This window comes from Amblyraja radiata, chromosome 25 (genome assembly GCF_010909765.2).
Source record: "Amblyraja radiata isolate CabotCenter1 chromosome 25, sAmbRad1.1.pri, whole genome shotgun sequence".
Classification (NCBI taxonomy): Eukaryota; Metazoa; Chordata; class Chondrichthyes; order Rajiformes; family Rajidae; genus Amblyraja; species Amblyraja radiata.
Window position 1 is genome coordinate 33,734,522 of NC_045980.1, and position 13,427 is coordinate 33,747,948.

Consider the following 13,427-nt stretch of genomic DNA (forward strand, 5'->3'; position numbering starts at 1 on the left):
GTTGCCCTGGAGAAGGCTCTGTCCCCAAAACTGCGGAGGTTGGACTTGTGGATGGAGAGGAGACCGGCTGATGTGGATCTGAGGGACCGTGAGGGTTGGTAGGGGGAGAGGAGGTCAGTGAGATATGGGGGGGGGGCCAGATGGTGGAGGGCTTTGTAGGTGAGGACCAGGATTTTGTAGGTGATCCGGTGGGAGATGGGAAGCCAGTTAAGTTTTTTGAGGACTGGAGTGATGTGATGCCAGGATTTGGTGTGGGTGATGAGTCGGGCGGCTGCGTTCTGGACCAGTTGGAGTCGGTTGATGTAGGTGGAGCTGATGCCAAGGAGAAGTGAGTTGCAATAGTCCAGTCGGGAGGAGATGAAGGCATGGATGAGTCTTTCAGCAGCAGGCGGTGTGAGAGAGGGTCTGAGTTTGGCGATGGGTCTTAGGGCCATGGCTCCCTGAAAGTGTGAACTCAAGTGCACAGAGTGGTAAAGAAAGCATTTGTTATGCATGCCTTCATAGATGGGGCTTTGTGTATAAGAGTTAGGAAGTCATGATGCAATTCTTGACCACACTTCTTCCACCCTTGTTCCTGTAAAGACTCTATCCCCTACTCCCAATTCCTCTGTCTACGCCGCATCTGCACCCACGGTGAGGTCTTCCAGACATTGGAGATGTCATCATTCTTTAGGGAACGGGGGTTCCCCTCTTCCAATATAGATGAGGCTCTCCCTAGGGTCTCCTCGATATCCCGCAGCTCCGCTCTTACTCATCCTCCCGCTATTCGTAACAAGGACAGACTTTAGAGATATAGCGCGGAAACAGGCCCTCCAGCTCATTCTAGCCCAGCAAACCTGTACACTAGCACTATCCTACAGACTAGGGACAATTTACAATTTATACCAAAGTCAATTAACCTACAAACCTGTACGTCTTTGGAGCGTGGGACGAAACCGGAGCACCCCGGGGAAAACCCACTCAGTCACAGAGACGTCTGCGCCTCACGCTGCCTCGGCAAGGCCACCAGCACAATCAAGGAGTTGATCCACCTCAGTCACTCCTCCCCACACTCCCATCAGGCAAGAGGTACAGAAGTGTGAAAACGCACACACCTCCAGATTCATTGACAGCTTCTTCCCAGCTGTTATCAGGCAACTGAACCATCCTATCACCAACTAGAGGGCAGTCCTGACCAGAACATCTACCTCATTGGAGACCCTCGGACTATCTTCAATTGGACCGTACCGGAATTGAAACCTGCCCTAGAACATTCTTCCCTTTATCCTGTATCTGTACACTGTGGACGGCCCGATTGTAATCATGTATTGTCTTTATCCCTGACTGGATAGCACACAACAAAAAAGCTTTTGACTGTATATGTTAATAATAAACTAAACTAAACTAAACTACTTTATGTATTTCACCAATCAGAGCATACCAGGTCTCACTCTCAGATATTAAAATTAATTTGCCATTTTGCAAAGTGATTAATGTATTTTGTTACAGGCGCCTTCAATATTACCTCCACCACACCCTTCCTTAGTTGAGCTAATTTCACAATCATACTTCTAATTCCTGGGACCAGGTTATTAAACCGAACAAGCAAGAGCTAGATAGGGCTCTTAAGGATAGCAGACTCAGGGGATATGGGGAGAAGGCAGGAATGGGGTACTGGTTGGGGATGATCAACCATGATCACATTGAATGGCGATGGTTCCTGCTAGGAGTAGGAGTAGGAGATGCTGACCCCCGTTCCTGCCTTCCCATATCCCTTGATTCCGTTAGCCCTAAGAGCTGAATCTAACTCTCTTGAAAACATCCCGTGAATTGGCCTCCACTGCCTTCTGTGGCAGAGAATTCCACTGCATAACTGCACATACTGCTCTTCTCCTTGCGAAGGAAACATAAGCCAAAGGAATAGTTAGATCTCAAGCCGTGTGGGTGTTGAGCAGCCAGATTGTTGTCTCTGTTGGCGTCAATGTCTGCCAGGCCCTGACACAGCTCCATTTGGTGGGTGGTAGAGCGGGCACCCAGAGATGACATGGTCGGCTGTCTGTTGTTCTGCTCCGCATTCACAGGCTGGGCTCTGGCGGAGGGAGCCCCCATCTCCACACACTGGCGTTGAAACGCCCAACACCAGTACCAAGTCTTCAAAAGGGAACTGCAGATGCTGGAATATCGAAGGTACTGGTGTCTGAAGAAGGGTTTCGGCCCGAAACGTCGCCTATTTCCTTCGCTCCATAGATGCTGCTGCACCCGCTGAGTTCCTCCAGCAATTTTGTGTACCACCAGTACCAAGTCTGTTGAGCTTCACCCATGCTCCTCTGGGGAGCTCAGACCCTGGACAGCTTTTATCCGCTAATACACCTTCTTTCATTCTGGCCATTCTGGCTCCTGGACATGTTACTTTGATCTGGTATTTTGTTGGTTCACATGCTTGATCAATGGTGTTTTATCATTGTCACCTATTTTCCTTCGCTCCATAGATGCTGCTGCACCCGCTGAGTTTCTCCAGCACTTTGGTGTTTTATCATTAATGTTTTATTATTATTAATGTTTAGTGTTTTCTGAGTCATGTGACCTCTGGGCAGAGCACCAAGGCAAATTCCTTGTATGTGAATACTTGGCCAATAAACTTACTTACTTACTTTATTGGCATCCCTATGACTTTCCTAAAATACAATTGGAGATGGGGCAAGATTAGAAATGCCAGGCCTTTGTGGTTCCTGGACATGTTACTGATCAACTAGTTTTTCCTGTACAACAGGTTCTGGGCTATAGTTTCTCTCTGTGGTTTTCTAAGCTGATGTAACAGCATTCAGTCTCGCTCGGTGTTGACTACATAAAGCGTGTAATTTTCAGACTGCACGATTTTCTACATTTGATCTGCAAAGATCGGGATGCGTCTCAGCTTGCCCTGAAGACAGCTCCATCCTAGACTGCGAGGAATCGTAGCGAATTGCGGACGCAGCCCAGACCATCACGCAAACCACCCTCTCTTCCGTTGACTCCATTTGTACGGTCTGCACGGTGGCGAAGAGGTAGAGTCGCTGCCTCACAGCGCCGGTGACCCGGGTTCGATCCCCCCCTGTCTGTGCGGAGTTTGTGCGTTCTCCCCGTGACCCGCGTGGGTTTCCTCCGAGATCTTCGGTTTCCTCCCACGCTCCGAAGACGTACAGGTAAGTAGGTCAATTGGCTTGGTAAACATTGTCCTTAGTGTGTGTCGGATAGTGTTAATGTGTGGGTATCGCTGGTGGGCCGAAGGGCCTGTTTCCGCACTGTATCTCTAAACTAAACCTCACGCTGCCTCGGCAAGGCCAGCAGCATCATCAAGGATGAGTCGCACCCCCGGCCACTCCCTCCACCCCTCTCCCATCGGGAAAAAAGTACAGAAGTGTGAAAACGCACACCTCCAGATTCAGTAAGTTTCTTCCCAGCTGTTATCAGGCAACTGAACCATCCTACCACAACCAGAGAGCGGTGCTGAACTACTATCTACCTCATTGGTGACCCTCGGACTATCTTTGATCAGACTTTGCTGGCTTTACCTTGCACTAAACGTTATTCCCTTATCCTGTATCTCGATTGTAATCATGTATTGCCTTTCTGCTGACTGGTTAGCACGCAACAAAAGCTTCCCCCTGTACCTCCACACACGTGACCATAAACTGGGACCATCACCCCCTTGTTACAACCAGATGGCTGGCTCCACAGCTGGAGTCAGTATCTAGTCCTGTGTCAGGCAGAGATCCCCAATAACGTAGTCGCTGGCACATCACATCCTTCCAGTTTTGAGTCCAGTGTCTTTATATTGTCATGTGGCCCTTAATGGAACAATGAAATTCTTATCTGCGGCAGCACAACAGGAATGTAAACACCGTACTCCGTAAACACCGTCGTGAACAAGAGTCTGAACACGGGTTCCCACCTGAGTCAGCGCAGCGTTAAACCAATATCTGCAGTTCCTTCCTACACAATGTTCAGTATTTATATAGATATATATATGTATGTAAACACACGCACACACATGCACGCACCCACGCACACACACACACGCACATACCTATATGGGACGACAGATGGCACAATGGGCTAAGTGTTCGGCTGGCGACCGGAAGGTGGCCGGTTCGAATCCCGCTTGGGGTGCATACTGTCGTTGTGTCCTTGGGCAAGACACTTCACCCACCTTTGCCTGTGTGTGGATGTGTGTGAGTGATTGGCGGTGGTCGGAGGGGCCGTAGGCGCAGATTGGCAGCCACGCTTCCGTCAGTCTGCCCCAGGGCAGCTGTGGCTACAGAAGTAGCTTACCACCACCGAGTGTGACTGAGGAGTGAATGAATAATGCGATGTAAAGCGCCTTGAGTATTAGAAAGGCGCTATATAAATCCCATCCATTATTATATACACACACACATACCTATATACACACACACACCTATATACACACACACACACACACACACATCATAAAGTACATATAAAATCTTAGTATATCACTTATAAAAGCATCATCAATTATATATTTAAAAAAACACAATACATGAATTAAAATCCAGAATAAAAAGAAAGATCAATGTCTTACAACAAGACAACGATACCAGTGTCTCCACAACTGGGATTCGTCGCATGTAATGCTAATCCTTATGTGTGACAAGGCCACAATAATTACATTTTTAGAGTCATTTATCCTGCAGATTCTTCTTCTTTCGTGTGGCGTGCACAGCCTAAAGTTGTTGGACAACTTGTTCTATTCGATCTTCCGTTTGTGCACGTCGAGTTGATTGCATTAGTCGAAACAGGGCGGACCACGTGAAGGCTGCAATCTCCCACCCCCATCCTGCAGATGAATTTATACGATACGATAATACTTTATTGTCTGAAATTCGTTGTGCATCACAGCAGCTCCATTTACAGCATCACAGACAAGACAAAAGAGACGATAGAAGGCAAGCATTAAGACATCAAGACAGGACCCAAAAATACATACATTCAACCTAACATTACAATAACAGAAGACAACAGTTAAGGCCGATCAGCGTGCATTTGATCTGGGATTAAACGCCGTATTTAGTTCGAGGATTGGCTGGTGAACAGAAGAGTGCTTCAGTCTAACCTTATTAAATTTAAATTTTTTTTAATTTGTTATTGTATTTATTAGAAGTAGTGTACATTACAATAATATAAGCCAAAGATTAACATAATACATTTCTTGTACCACCTCATTTTTTAAGCTTTAAAAAAGTAAAGAAAGTGAGATCGGATAGTGAGTGTGTGAAAAAGTGATCAAAAAAAGACCCATAGACGCGATAAGTTAGAAAACAAAAAGTTAAGAAGGAAGCCATAGAAAAGAGAAAAAGAAAATAGAAGCTATGTTAAAAGTAAAAAAGATCTGAAAGGGATATACCAACGTCGTATTTTTCCTCCCCCCTCACCACGTCCTGAAACCATTTCTTTTCAGAGTTCTGTCGCACCTTATACTTGTAGTAAGTCGATAAATGCAGACCAAATCCTTTGGAAGTGGTCTGGTTTGCCTGCTAGAAGGAATCTCATATCTACATAGAAACATAGAAACATAGAAATTAGGTGCAGGAGTAGGCCATTCGGCCCTTCGAGCCTGCACCGCCATTCAATATGATCATGGCTGATCATCCAACTCAGTATCCTGTACCTGCCTTCTCTCCATACCCTCTGATCCCCTTAGCCACAAGGGCCACATCTAACTCCCTCTTAAATATAGCCAATGAACTGGCCTCGACTACCCTCTGTGGCAGGGAGTTCCAGAGATTCACCACTCTCTGTGTGAAAATCTACACAGATCTAACTAACCTTATTAAATTTTGGAACCCTTTGTCTCCGGTTTGATGGTAACAAATTGTACTCACTGTTCAGAACGTGGTTGGGGTCAGCAGAAATGGCGTTGGCCATCCTTAGCATGTTTTTATGGTAGGATGATTCATACAATTTCTGAAGTGGTTGACCTACAATCTTTGAGCAGATTTTTAACTGTTGGAGCAGTTTTGATTTTGTAGTGGCAGACAAACTCTTGTGCCATGTAGTGTTACAGTTTGGCCAAGCTGGCCATCCGCGAGTCAAGGCGCCAGGCGGTGGGGGGCTCTACCCGAGCCGGCTGCCTGCCCCCTTTTCCGGGGATACGTCCGTGCCCGGGTGCGGATGGAAAGGGAATACGCCCTGTCTACGGGCACCCTGAGGGAGTTCCGCGACCACTGGGCACCGAGGGGGGTTGAATGTATCATAGAAACATAGAAACATAGAAAATAGGTGCAGGAGTAGGCCATTCGGCCCTTCGAGCCTGCACCGCCATTCAATATGATCATGGCTGATCATCCAACTCAGTATCCTGTACCTGCCTTCTCTCCATACCCCCTGATCCATTTAGCCACAAGGGCCACATCTAACTCCCTCTTAAATATAGCCAATGAACTGTGGCCTCAACTACCTTCTGCGGGAGAGAATTCCACAGATTTACCACTCTCTGTGTGAAAAAAGTTTTCCTCATCTCGGTCCTAAAAGATTTCCCCCTTATCCTTAAACTGTGACTCCTTGTTCTGGACTTCCCCAACATCGGGAACAATCTTCCTGCATCTAGCCTGTCCAACCCCTTAAGAACTTTGTACGTTTCTATAAGATCCCCCCTCAATCTTCTAAATTCTAGCGAGTACAAGCCGTGTCTATCCAGTCTTTCTTCATATGAAAGTCCTGACATCCCAGGAATCAGTCTGGTGAACCTTCTCTGTACTATGACAAGGATTGCAATATAGTTGTTTAGCAGTTGGTTAGCATATTTGTTCATCTTGTATTATGGTGGTGTTCTGTTTTATTGTATTGTAAATACTATTTTAATATTTGAATAAATATTTTTGATTTAAAAAAATAAAAAAAAATAAAAAATGTATGATCCAATACTGTAACACACTCATTATCACAGCGGCAAAAAATAACAAAAGGATTTGTCTACTTGCTCCGAAAGATCTAAGTTGCGGAGAAGCCAGATTCTTTGTTTTGTCTTATTGCAAATCTTATCAATGTGGTCATTCCATGATAACTGATGGTCTATCGTTACCCCCAAGTATTTAAATGAAAATACCTGCTTGATTTTTTCATAATGGATAACAAGCGAAACTTTATGAGAGTCAGATGGTGAAGCAAATACAATCTCTTCCGTTTTCTTTGTGTTAATCTCAAGGGCATTATTATCAGTCCACTCGACCAGTTTGTTCATGCAGAGTTGGTGCAGCCCAAGGTTGTCTGAGTTACTTAACAGAAATAATAGAACTGTATCATCTGTGTACTTTAGAATATATTGATTTGGTGTATCTGTACGACAATTATCAGTGTAAAAGGTAAAAAGCATAGCTGAACTCACACAACCCTGGGGGGCCTCGACATTGGTTATACATATGATTTCTTAGGATACCTACTAAAGTACTGACTCCTGCAGCCACAAACATATTACTAGCACTACACCATCTAGGTTTCCTTAGCAGTGTTCTCGTGGCATCGTAATATGACACATTTAGTCTCTGCAAACTTGTCTTTCCATAGTTTGACCACAGGTGCGCAGTGTAGAGTGGTGTGCAGTATGCTCTAAACAGCGACATCTTCACCACATCTGTACACGCACCAAACTTACGCAAGCGAATATTCGCCTGTACATACAGCATGCGTCGTTGCCTATAAATATCCTCATCATCTGTCATTTGTTCTGTAATAATATGCCCTAGATATTTTACCATATTACAGACACTAAGATTATTGTCAGACAATTTACAATCAGGAAATTTTAGACATTTATCCTCTTTGGTTCTACAGATCATAACAGCACTCTTACAAGCATTATAATTAATATCATGTTCCACAACATACACAGAACATATAGTAAGGAGCTGCTGGAGACCAGCGCTGGATGGACTAAAGACCACAAGATCATCTGCATACATAGTATGGTTCACTAGAGTATTACCAATCATGCACCCAGTGTTACAGGCTTTCAATTGTTAGGACAGATCATCAATATAAAGATTAAAAAGGACAGGGGACAAAATCCACCCTTGCCTAACACAATTGCTAACCCCAAATGGGGCTGAGACCCTATTGCCCCATTTTATTTGCAAACCAGTAAGCTAGAATTCTCACAATGTATTTAGGCACTTCTCTTTGACTCATTTTAACAAACAACTTTCTGTGATTAACACGATCCAAGGCTTTGGAAGCATCAATAAAGCACATAAGGATTGAAGAGTTTTTGCCTCTATACAATCTCCTTTAGGGCATACATGCATAAGTCAGTGCCATGTTTAGCTTTAAAGCCAAACTGGTTATCTGTGGAGTTAACAAACTCATTTACTCTCTCACACAGAACTCTTTCTAATACTTTTGACAATCTGCTGGCTAAAGCTATGGGCCTGTAATTATTTAGGCTGCCTAGTTTACCAGCTTTGTCCTTAATGACCGGCACTAACAGGACAGACAACATTGAGTCTGGTAACAAGCCATGAATCATAAAGCCAGTAAAACAAATAGCAAGGAGAGGAGCTATCCTCATACTCGCATACATAAGATGTTCAGCGGAAATATGATCCAAGCCCCTTGCTTTGTTGTTGGACAGCTTGTTCATGGCATGATACACCTCATGTGACATAATCACCATCGAGTCATTATTCTCAATATTCTCCACCCTATACAAGTCACCTTGGACACAGTTGAATAAAGTACTATAATATTGTCACCACAACTCTGCGATATTAGCTGTTCCGGAGATTCCATCTACAGTGCATGGTAGAGATGTTTTGCAAGAGCTCTCACTTCTTTCCAAAAATTGCTAGCATTGTTACTTAGCAGCTTCTTAGCCATGGAATCAGCCCTCATTGCTTGCTCATTTTTACAGATGAAGCGAACAGCATACTTATACCTTGCATTAGTGAGCTTCTTGTACTCAAACACAGGCCCCTGTCTGGGTCTACCTGCCATAGCCCATGATTTGGTGGCTTCACGGGCTTCAGTATGATACTCAGCTACATACTGATTCCAGCCAGGCCTGATGTTATGTGTCTTATTGTTATGCTTGCAGTAGGGCTTACTGCCTACATATAGAGCGCTTACTATATCATTATACATGGAGCAGATATCTCTCCTAGGCTTCATATCCTTACAATTAACATTATTACACATTATTACATCTTTAGGTAGATGAATATAGCTTAAGGATTTATCTGTATACACACACACATACCTATATACACACACAAACACACACATAGAAACACACACGCACACAGACACACACACAGGCACACACACACGCACAGACACACACACACACACACACACACACACACACACACACACACACACACACACACACACACACACACACACACTCACACACACTCTGTAGAAGGGTCTCAAACCGAAACGTCACCCATTCCTTCTCCCCAGAGATGCTGCCTGTCCCGCTGAGTTACTCCAGAATTTTGTGTCTACCTTCGATTTGAACCAACATCTGCAGTTCTTTCCTACACACACACACATATATATATATATTATACATACACACATATGCACACACATGTATATATATATATATACACACTGAAATTTATGTGTGTGTTGATGAAAGATGTTTGGATAAAGGCCAGAGACAAAAAGTAGTGAGGTGACTTCCTTGTGTCCACTGAGTTACTCCAACATTTTGTGTCTTTCTTAGAGTGATTGTTGGATACAGGTGAGGGTGGAGGTGGGCGGGAAGAAGGTTAAAAGACCGATGTTTGGACAGAGATGAAACGATAAAAAGCTGTTGAGTTTCAACAGGTCAGCCAGCATCCATGGAGAGACAACAGTTCGAGTATGGACCCGGGGTGTGAGATTGCAACCTTCACGTGGTCCGCCCTGTTTCGACTAATGCAATCAACTCGACGTGTACAAACGGAAGATCAAATAGAACAAGTTGTCCAACAACTTTAGGCTGTGCACGCCACACGAAATAGGAAGAGTGTGGACCCTATTGACCGAAACATTGCTGTCCATTCCCGCCATAGATGATGCCTGGCCCATCAAGTTTCAGTTAGACCAGGGGTGAGGAACCTTTTCATGTAGGAATGCTGCATTAAGTTAGCTGTAATCTAACAAGGCCCCATCCAAGAAACTTCAATTAGATATACTTCAAAATGTACATTATTTTGTAAACATCTAACTACTATCTACTAACTTCAAGAAAATGAAAAGAAAAATGTTAATTCTAATGTTTAATGACTTTGTTGTGACTGCTTTTTTTGGGAAAGCATTTGAATATTTGGTTGCCACATGGAGGTACGCAGTTTCAGCTGATCTTCTAGATGGGTATCCCTCATTTGTGACCTTAAGGGCGATTTGATTTAGGTTAGGTAGGAGAATGTAGATTGGCTGCAATAAGTGGTTGAAAAGCAGGAAAGCATTTTTCGTGCACGTTGCCGAAGACGTGAATATTCCGATGCATTTTTCCATTCACTGGAGTTTAGATGGATGAGGGGAATCTTATAGAAATATATAAAATTATAAAAGGACTGGACAAGCTAGATGCAGGAAAAATGTTCCCAATGTTGGGCGAGTCCAGAACCAGGGGGCCACAGTCTTAGAATAAAGGGGAGGTCATTTAAGACTGAGGTGAGAAAAAACTTTTTCACCCAGAGAGTTGTGAATTTACGGAATTCCCTGTTACAGAAGGCAGTGGAGGCCAGGTCACTGGATGGATTTAAGAGAGAGTTAGATAGAGCTCTAGGGGCTAGTGGAGTCAAGGGATATGGGGAGAAGGCAGGCACGGGTTATTGATAATAATAATAATAATGGATGGGATTTATATAGCGCCTTTCTAATACTCAAGGCGCTTTACATCGCATTATTCATTCACTCCTCAGCCACACTCGGTGGTGGTAAGCTACTTCTGTAACCTCAGCTGCCCTGGGGCAGACTGACGGAAGCGTGGCTGCCAATCTGCGCCTACGGCCCCTCCGACCACCACCAATCACTCACACACATTCACACACAGGCAAAGGTGGGTGAAGTGTCTTGCCCAAGGACACAACGACAGTATGCACTCCAAGCGGGATTCGAACCGGCTACCTTCCGGTTGCCTGCCGAACACTTAGCCCATTGTGCCATCTGTCGGCCCAAATAGGGGATGATCAGCCATGATCACAATGAATGGCGGTGCTGGCTCGAAGGGCCGAATGGCCTACTCCTGCACCTATTTTCTACGTTTCTATGTTTCAATCTGATCTTTCTTAGCGTGAAATAAAGACTTGAAAATGTCATCTTCTGAGAGCTCACTCAATTCCATCTGTAGTTCTTTAGGAGCCTTGGAGCCAACATCAAGGTGAGGTTGAAATGCTGATTTGAGCGTGATGTGATGATTCTCAAACCTCAGTCAACCTTTCATTGTACTCTTTAATTAATAAGTCTCTAACAGCTGCGTATTCTTCAAATGATTCGCATGAATACTCCGGCTCATCGATGACCTCCGCTGACTGGGGACATTGTTCATCCGAAATTTCCCTTTGAAGAAGAGGAGTTTTGAATAAAGATAGTTATTTTCGAAACGCTTGGACGCTTTCCCTCCCGCCAACCAGCCTCAGGCGGCGGTGGTGGTGGCTCCAGTCAGGCAGGGAGGTTAACGAACATTCTAGAGTCGCATTAGAACTAAATCATGAGCATAACAGGCGTTTAAGATATCGTGTTCAAGAAGGAACTGCAGATGCTGGAAGATCGAAGGTACACAAAAATGCTGGAGAAACTCAGCGGGTGCAGCAGCATCTATGGAGCGAAGGAAATAGGCGACGTTTCGGGTTGAAACCCTTCAGCTTTATATTTGAGGGACATTAATCTCACAACAGGTAAACAAAAATGCTGGAGAAACTCAGCGGGTGCAGCAGCATCTATGGAGCGAGGGACATAGGCAACGCTTCGGGCCGAAACCCTTCTTCAGACTGATCTCACGACAGTGTATTTTACATGGAAGACAAAAATGCTGGAGGAACTCAGCGGGTGAGGCAGCATCTATGGAGCGAAGGAAATAGGCAACGTTTCGTCCCGAAACGTTGCCTATTTCCTTCGCTCCATAGATGCTGCCTCACCCGCTGAGTTCCTCCAGCATTTTTGTCTACCTTCGATTTTCCAGCATCTGCAGTTCTTTCTTAAACCTCATGACTTACTAATCTTTTAATTGTGGCCATCAGTCGGGGAGTATTATTTCATTGAATCTTCTTACCACCCTTTGAGTGTCAGATTCCTATTAAATCTTTCCTCCCTTCACCTTAAACCTATGTCCTCTGGTCCTCGATTCCCCTACTCTGGGCCAGAGAATCTGCGCGTCTACCCGATCTATTCCTCTCATGATTTTATACACCTCTATAAGATCAACCCCTCATCCTCCTGCGCGCCAAGGAATAGAGTCCCAGCCTGTTCAGCCTCTCCCTGTAGCTCAGACCCTCTAGTCCTGGCAACATCCTCATACAACTTCTCTGTACCCTTTCCAGCTTGACAACATCTTTCCTATAACCTTAATATCATTGATCCTGTTCTCCCTCCAATGTTTTAATGAATTTCCCAACGCTGTCCCTGTCCCTCTGTAAAACGCCTTCTGTGGACATCGAAACAGACAATAGATGCAGGAGTAGGCCATTCAGCCCTTCGAGCCAGCACAGCCATTCAATATGATCATTCCCAATCAGTACCCCGTCCCTGCCTTCTCCCCATATCCCTTGATTCCGTTAGCCCTAAGAGCAAATCTAACTCTCTCTTGAAAACATCCAGTGAATTGGCCTCCACTGCCTTCTGTGGCAGAGAATTCCACAGATTCACAACTGAAATTTTTTTTTCTCGCCTCCGTTCGAAATGGCCTACCCCTTATTCTTAAACTGTGGTCCCTGACTCTGGACTCCCCCAACATCGGGGAACATTTTTCCTGCATCCAGCATGTCCAATCCCTTAAGCATGTTATATGTTTCTATCAGGTCCCCTCTCAGCCCTCTAAATTCCAGTGAATACAAGCCCAGTCGACCCGCTCTTTCATCATATGTCAGTCCCGCCATCCCGGGAATTAACCTGGTGAACCAGTGGTGTACCATACGCCCTGTTTTAAATCTTCCCAGTATAATCACTCTCTCTATCTCTCTCTCTCTCTCTCTCACCTTCTCCCACTCTCCCTCTCTCCATCTCTCTCTCTCCCTCTCTCTCTCCCCCTATCCCCATCTGTCTCTCTATCTCTCTCCCTCTCCCTCCCACCCTTCCTCTCTCCCTCTCTCCATCCCTCACTCTCTCTCTCTCTATCTCTCTCCCTCCCTCTCCCTCCCTCCCTCTCTCTATCTCTCTCCCTCTTCCTCTCTCCCTCTATCTTTCTCTTCTATCTCTCTCTGTCTCTTTCTCTCTCTATCCGTCTCTCTCTTTCTCTCTCT

The 13,427-nt window shown here is 44.9% G+C and overlaps 1 long non-coding RNA gene across 1 annotated transcript; it reads right to left on the bottom strand.

The window, feature by feature from the left end:
* Window positions 1-2,899: 2,899 nt before the first annotated feature.
* LOC116987623 lies at window positions 2,900-10,045 on the bottom strand. Its single transcript, XR_004415749.1, has 3 exons — window positions 10,009-10,045; window positions 6,169-6,171; window positions 2,900-2,909 (listed from the first exon to the last, which is right to left on the bottom strand). It is a non-coding gene; the product is annotated as an uncharacterized LOC116987623 (long non-coding RNA).
* Window positions 10,046-13,427: the final 3,382 nt, after the last annotated feature.